General features: G+C 50.1%; 1 long non-coding RNA gene across 1 annotated transcript; it reads left to right on the top strand.

Moving 5' to 3' along the window:
- Positions 1-2,394: 2,394 nt before the first annotated feature.
- On the top strand, positions 2,395-5,848 carry LOC311602997. Its single transcript, XR_014780916.1, has 3 exons — positions 2,395-2,579; positions 4,462-4,610; positions 5,185-5,848. It is a non-coding gene; the product is annotated as an uncharacterized lncRNA (long non-coding RNA).
- The last annotated feature ends 2,056 nt before the right edge of the window (positions 5,849-7,904 follow it).

The raw sequence follows: 7,904 nt of genomic DNA, 5'->3' as shown, positions 1-7,904 counted from the left end.
ATTTTTAATTAGCATTAAAGCAACCAGAACAGCAGAGCTTTCGAACTCATAAGTGCAGGTCGACAGGTATGCTAGCCCAAGGTCCCAGATGATAAGTTCTTGCTTGTGACAATAGGCTCAGAGCCATTCTTTAAGCTGCTTTGTCTCCTTGCCTGGTTGGTAGCCCCCAAGAGACATTTCTCTCGTTGCTATCCGGTGAGACTCTTTAACAGGGATCTAGACAGCCGGGCGTGGTGGCACACACCTTTAATCCCAGCACTTGGGAGGCAGAGGCAGGTGGATTGCTGTGAGTTCGAGGCCAGCCTGGTCTACAAAGTGAGTCCAGGATAGCCAAGGGTACACAGAGAAACCCTGTCTCAAAAAACCAAAAAAGAGAAAAACCCCAAAAAACCAGGGATCTAGACAGTCAGTTTCCTTTCCTCTCCAGGTCACGTGGTTAGGTCAGATGCTAACCGACTCCTCTGTGCAGCCTTCACCTTTCCAGTGGTATTTTCCCCACTCCAATTCCGGGGTGTGAGAAGACTCCATGGATGTTCAAGCAAGGTACCCTTAAAGGATAGCAACGATTTAAAAAAAATAATTTATGTGCTTTTATATGCATTGGTGTTTTGCCTGCATGCATGTCTGTGTGAAGGTGTCAGATCTTGGAGTTATCAACAGTTGTGAGCTGCCATGTGGTTGCTGGGAATTGAACCTGCATCCTCTGGAAGAGCAGTCAGTGCTCTTAACCGCTGAGCCATCTCTCCAGCCCCAAGGATAGCAAGTTTTTAAATTAGCCTCTATATACTGAGTACTTGGTTTCTTTATGGTATTTACTTAGGATTTTTCATTGGCTGTGGAGAGACATAGTGACCATGACCAAGGCAACTCTTATAAAGGAAACATTTCACTGGGGCTGCCTTACACTTCAGAGGTTTGGTTTTTCTTTTCTTTTCATTTTCTTTCTTTCTTTCTTTCTTTCTTTTTTTTAAGATTTTATTTATTTTATGTATGAGTGCTCTATCTGCATCTGCAGGCCAGAAGAGGGCACTAGATTCCAGTATAGATGGTCGTGAGCCACTATGTAGTTGCTGGGAATTGAACTCAGGACCTCAGGGAGAATAGACAATGTTCTTATCCACAGAGCCATCTCTCCAGCCTAGGGGTTTGTTTTTTCTTATATCCATTATCGTCATGGTGAGAAGCATAGCGGCATGCAGGCAGATGTGCAGGAGTGCAGCTGGAGGAGCTGAGAGTTCTACATCTTGATCCGCGGGCAGCAGAAAAAAAGACAGGCGACACACTGGCCAGGCTCGAGCTTCTGAGACCTCAAGCCCCGCCCCCAGTGACACACTTCCTCTAGCAACACCGGACTTCCTCCAGCAAGGCCACGCCCCCTAATGGTGCCTCTCCCTCTGGGCCTATGGTGGCCATTTTCTTCCCAACCACTACGCCTGTCTTACTTTTGGTCGTTGCCCTCCTCCTCCTTTCCCTTCCCCTTCGACTTCAGCTGGTTCTTTGCTCTAGTTAGCTCCCTCTTCTGTTATCTTTTTTAAAAAAATGTATTACTTTATGGATATGAGTGGTTGCCTGCACGTATGTATGTGCACTATATGAGAGCCCGGTGCTGGAGGAGGTTGGAAGAGGCAGGTCAGATCCCCTAGACCTGCTGTTACAGATAGTGTGAGCCTCGGTGTGGGTGCAGGGGACTGAATCCAGTGCTGTTGGCTGCTGAGCCCTCCTCTGCTTTGTCATCACCCTGTTTCTCGCCTCCCTTAAGCTCTTTTCTTCCCCTCTTGTGATTCCCTTTCTGGTTTTCACAACCTACAAACACACGCCTACAAATACCCACACGTATAGAATTTTAAATTTGTCTTCCTGAGACTGGCTTGTTTTGCTTGACACAGTGAAGGAAATAATTTTGAGTCCTTCAGCTCCTATTACCTTTCCCACAGTAGAGTTGTTTCAGGAACCCGGCTGGAGGGGATCATGATACTGTTGTATTCAACAAAAGAAAGACAAGTCTGTAGTGACAATTCTGGAGCTTTGGATTCTTTAAAAACGCAGACACATTATAAAAATGTGTTTTTGTTTTAATCCCGGGTATGGCGATGTGGTGGGGGGGCAGGGGCGGGGTGTACGGACTGACCGTAGCAGCTGACTGTGATTTGCCTCGTGCTCTAGCAGAGGAGTGGTGCAGCTAGTTGCTGCTGATGGTGTGACGTTTGGAATTCTGGGAACTTTTCAGACGGTATATAAATGTTAGGGGGCCTGAGAGGCGGAGTTGGTTGTGGCTGCTTAGTAGTTGAAGTGCTCAAAGAAAGAAATTAGATTCAGGGATTTCCGCTCCCCCCCCCCCCCCCGCCTCCTCCTTAGGGGGTGAAACCGAGGAGGATAAAGGGTGAGAAAAATAAGAACCTACAAAGTAGCAAAGACCACTACACACGTCCTTCGCTGCCTGGCCTGACCTGTCCGTGGTGTGCCCTCTGTCAGGCTCACCGGACCCTTGCTCACTGGACCACCCTAGCTTCTCGCCTGCTCCTCGGAACCAGAAAACACTTGACCCTCAAAAGTGAACCAGATTGACAGCCTTGCCTTGGGTAAGCAAGAGAATGGGAGTAAATGCCTTTGACTGTGAGGCTGGTTTCAGCTGCAGGACTCTGAGGATGCGTGGTCAGAACCCACCCTGCGTGGGGTCGTGCATGGGGTTGTTTCTAGTGCAGGTGCCGTGCATCAAATGCCTGTGGGGGGTTGCTTACAGCAGGCTCGTGTGTGTGTGTGTGTGTGTGTGTGTGTGTGTGTGTGTGTGTGTGTGTTGGGGAGAACCTGGCTGACAGCGGTGGGGGTGGGGGTAGGGAGGGCGCTCGGGCTTGCGCGTTTGGGGGAAATACATGCCGTCTCAGGATCCCCCCTGGGTTAGGAAGGGACAGGATGGAGTGTAGTCTTTTCTGCCACTGGCTGCTGTCACTGCCTTGCCTGTGCCGGGAATCCTGGCCTCCGCGTGGTTCAGAGGTGGTGTTGCCTCAGGCTGTGTGCTGCTCAGACTCTTCCGAAGTCCATTACAGGATTTCCAAGGGGGCTGCTACAGAGCGCTAATGGGCAACAGGGGCCCTGCAGGGTGTCTAGGGGTGGCATTCCTTAGATAACTGTTTTCCTCGTGTTCTGAACAGCCCGACCAGGACACCATGCCTCCTTCCCTTGTCCCAACCTTTTCTGTGGTCACTGATATTTGTCGTGATCACATGGCTTTGCTGCTGGGCCAAAGCACAGGCCTTCCACACAGCCCAACATGTACTTGCCAGATTGGAATCTCTGGATGGAATGCAGCTGAAGCTGCCTCAGGTCATGGGAAATGGTAGCCTTGCTTCCCGTCAGTGGGCAACGCTAACCAAGCTTTGAGATGAAAAGGGAGGGAGGGCTGAGAGGGAGATGGGGAGGGGGGGGGAAAGAATGAGAGGGGGCAGAAGAGATGAAGGAGGGGGCAGGGGAAGGGAGAAAGGAAGAGGAAGGGGCTTATGAACTTGAATAGGAATGTGTGGGAGTCAATAGAAAGCGGGGTGCGGGGCTGCCGGGCTGTCGGTTCAGGGGCCCCTTCAGGTCTCTGGCTGTGTCAGAGCAGCCTGATGGCACAGCTGAGCCCAGCCTCTCTCTCTGTGATGGTGCTAGGAAGAGCTTTGCCCACTGGAGGCTGAAGCCAAACAGCCCCAGAGTGGTTCTGAGCTCGTCCTCCCCCCCCGCCCCCCCGCAAGCCACCGCCCTTCCCCCCCACCCAGGCCACCAACCCTCCAGGTTACACAGCAGACTAATTTGAAAATTGAGTTGCAGCTGAGTGAGTTGCTGTTGATTTCAAAGTTCACTGGTGTTTAATTAGAACCATCTTGAGACTAAACCAGCTCCAAGGAAATGATTCTGACCGAATAATTAAGGAGAATAAAGGTTAGATTTGTGTTTCCTGGTTAAGTCTGTGTTGTGCTCAACACTTCCAACGCATGAATCTCATTAGCCTTTCGTGAACCACTGTTAAATTGCTCGCAATGAGTTGTCATTCTAATTAAGGCAGAGTCACACAGAGCAGCCTTTGTTTATAGGTGGTGGTGGTGCCGTCTCGTTCTTGAAGTGGTCCTTGGGAAATGGTTTTCTAATGTTGGACATGCCCAGGTGCCTGCGGCTCCCTTCCTTGGTACTTTTCGTGGAGCATTGGGGAGAACTGGGCCTCAGACCAACCACCAAGAGGGAGCCCAGGCAAGCTTTTGTGGTATCCTGGGGAGCCCTGTGAGAGAAGATGGGGAGTATGCTGTGTCTTCTGAGGCCGGGCCCTGCTCACTGTTCACTCTTGGGTGCTGGGGACCCGGTTTGTGGGGTTTGGGGGTAATGGAGTCAGGATCCTGTCTAGTGACCATCACAGAAGACATGGGCCAAGCCTCATGTACCTGCTCCGGGACTCCTGGTTACCAAGCAGACTTCATTTCTGTCTCTTTCCAGTTGATTATGGACATGACGAGTTATAACAAGTAGACCGCCTATGCCAAGGCATGGCCCCAGAGCTCACAGGCCCACGGCAACATGGGTCCTCCTTAGCTGTTGAGATTCTAAGTCCTGTTACCCATGCGTCTCAGGAAGGCAGCTATATGGTAAGGACATTTTCTGGCTTTTAAAAGGAATTACTGTTTGTGGGGGGGTGGGGGGGGTGGGGTGGAGAACACCCCACAGAGTGGAGAACAAACAGTAACTTTCTGGAGTCCCTTACGTCTACCATATGACCTTGGGAATGGATCAGGTCATTAGGCTTGGGGGCAGATAGTTTCTTCCACCTGAGCTATCTTGCTAGTGTTTTTGTTTTTGTTTTTGTTTTTCCTCCCCTCTTTCTAGTGCTTTAGGCACAGAGGAACCTCAGCGTAGTTGGTAACCAGAGCAGGGCAGGCAGCCTACATCCATTGGACAATTCAGTCCTGCCTCTGTCTTCACTCTCAGCAGCTTGGGTTCAGCTGACTGACCCGGATGCTGGGTCATGAAACCTTGCTGGACTTTCTCTTCCTCGATTCTCTAGCTCCCTGAGATAAATTTTCATTCTCCACATTTCATTCTGTGCTTCGTCGTGAGGCCCCTTATTTGTCCTTTTTTGCAGGTCTTCCATTAGCAAATCTGGGGTTACTTGGAGATAGGCGCCCCAACTCCTCTGCTGAGGGACTTTTTCCGTCTCCATAGCCAATGCCCTTTAAGGCACATACCATGGTCCTGGCACTGATTTTGTTGTGGGGTGCTGGAGAACGAATGAGGACCTTTTCTCTGCCCCCAGAGCTCATGGCGAGCCCAGCCTGGTGATCCTCCAGCTCGCCAGACAGAGGTGGGGCCCAGGCCTAAGAAGGCAAGAGGTGGCACTGTTTTAAATTGTCTATGGCCGACTCAGAAGAGCATCAGCATTTTGGGCAAGCGGTGCTGGGGAGGGAAGAAAAGATCTGCACCCGAGGGTGGGAGTCAGGTTCAGGTCTGTTCTGGAACCTGCTGGTGGCCCGGTGAGGAGGTTAACAGGACTGTCAGAATCTCAGCAGCCAAGGAAGGTCAACATTGCTCTGGTTGGCAGGCAGCAAATGTGTGTTGGGGACAGTCACCAATTCTAGTGCTGAGCCTATGGTGCCACAGATAGAAGGCAGACTGAAAGAGGCTTGAGGAGGCCGGGCTGGTACTGAGGTGAGGTCTGGGGACCACTGGGGCACTGGAGGCCACCCTGCCTTCCATGCAGTCAGTGGCAGAGACTGACACTGAGAACATGGAAGGAGGGAGAAGCAGTGGCTGAGATCCTCAGGGTCAGGGTGTATCCGTGAACTCTCCTGCGTTTTGTATCTGGCTTCCTGAGGGCCCCTTAGACAAATCCCGCTGTTTAAACTTGTTAATGTTTAATGAAAAAAAAAATGCAATTGACTACTACAATTTAATAAAGAAAGAAGACTCTTGTATCTTAACGTGTTTTGGTTTTGTTGACTTTATGACCACAGCCACCTGCAGGCTCTCCTGGCGTGCCTAACAACCCATCCTGTTGTTTGTGCCTTCCAGAACAGATACTGCTGGGCTCTGAAGGCGACAGGCTTTCCTGTGCCATGAGTCAAGATGGCTAATGTCATTCATTCTTGCCCGCAGGGGCCTGGCACTGTCTGAGCAGATGGGGGCAGAGCCCCCAAACTCTTTCTCTCCCCTTTCTTGTGTGTCAGAAGCTGGGGCAGCACAGGCAGACAGCACTCAACTCACTTCCACTCACCACAGGCAATAATACTTTTACAGAAGCCAACTGGATTACTGCAGCCAGGACTAGGTCCTTTTCACTATGGCCAGCAGGCTTGTACATCACTTACTGATGGACATCTAGGTGTTTTCTTCCTTCTGTGACCACCACAGTGATTTCTACGGACAGCAGTGTCACTAGGCAAGCTGACATTATGGGATGGGGGCCATGGTGGCATTGTGGTTAGGTTTTCCTGTTAGCCTTCTCATCTGTCCCCCTTTCCCTCAACAGAGGGCTGGCTACTGGGGGTGTGGTGGAGGGCTCTGGGATTGTGTGACTTCTCCTACCGAGGGGATTCTGGGCTCTGTTTAGAATTGATTCATCTATTTAGTGGAAATGTCAAGGCCCAGCCGACATTTTTGCTAATGATTCTGGTGATGAGATGCATGGGGGCAGCAAACAGTCAGCCGCATGAAAATGGATTTTGGCTACAAAGCACTCAGGACTTTGACTCAGGAGAGTCTCTTTCCTGTGCCTCAGTAGCCTCATGAGGCAGCTCAGCCTTCCCGCTTCCCGCTGAACAAAAGAAGATGGCTTGGCCGGGTACTCAGGAAAGCTGGGCTGCGGTAGCTTCAGGAGGCTGTCCTAAGAACGAGAAGGCCCAGTGCCTCTTGGAGAAAACAGGTTCGTGGAAGAGAGGACGGTGTGTCCCACCAGTGGGGCCCAGCAAAGGCCTGTCCTATTTGCCGCAGGAAGGAACTGCTACAGATAGGGAAAATCTGAACTGTCCCAAAATGTACAACTTTTTGAATAGCAAGATGATGCCATTAGGGGAAGATTCCATGCCTGACCTCACGAGACATACTTAGGGTACAGAGGCACTTAATATGTAAAACTTATCTTTCGGCTGTGTGTATAGATGTATTTGAAACCTATACATGGATTTTATGTTGAGTCTCACCCATTGATATCTCATTATGTATATGAATGTATATGCAGACAAGAAAAAAAAAAGAAACAAAACAAAACAAAACAAAACAAAATGTAGAGAAGCCGAACCTTCAAATACTTCTGGCCCCAAGCAAGTTAACTTGTACCAACTCGAATAGACCAGATAAGCTCAGAGGGCCTAGTCTGCTACCTGTGACAACTCCCTGCCAGTGTCACACCTCAGAAGTTTATTCCCAGGTCCCTTTGTGATCATACCACAGCAAGGTCATCCAGACACCGGTGATGCCAGAGCCAGCCAGGAAAGCTACAGAAGCCACCCAGTTTCCCCAGCTCATCTGGTGGGTAGAGCACTGAAGCGCACAAGGTCAGAGGTGGCACAGGGGTTTTGCTGCCAGCGTAGTTCAGCCAGGTGGTAGAAAGCTTGCCTAGCATATATAACACCTGGTTTTACTCCAACACTGTGTAAGACAGGCATGGTGGGTGCATGCCTCTGAGCTCAGCACTTAGGAGGTAGAGGCAGGAGGATCTTTATACTATTTTCAACTATATAGCAACTTTGAAGACAACCTGGTCTACTTTGGACACTGTCTCCAGGGTTTTGTTGTAAGTCAGCCCCAGCAAGGTTACGTGTTCTTTTCAAAGATACAAAAAGGAGAAGTTCCCATGTATTTATTATGTCTTAAGTTCATTTTGAAATGATATTCACATGCAGCTTAAAGCGTGGACTCCTGTGACCCCTTTCCTCATATGTGAAGTG

Source organism: Acomys minous (assembly GCF_964271855.1).
Source record: "Acomys minous genome assembly, chromosome: 8".
NCBI classification, from domain to species: Eukaryota; Metazoa; Chordata; class Mammalia; order Rodentia; family Muridae; genus Acomys; species Acomys minous.
This window is presented reverse-complemented; position numbering and strand designations above follow the sequence as displayed.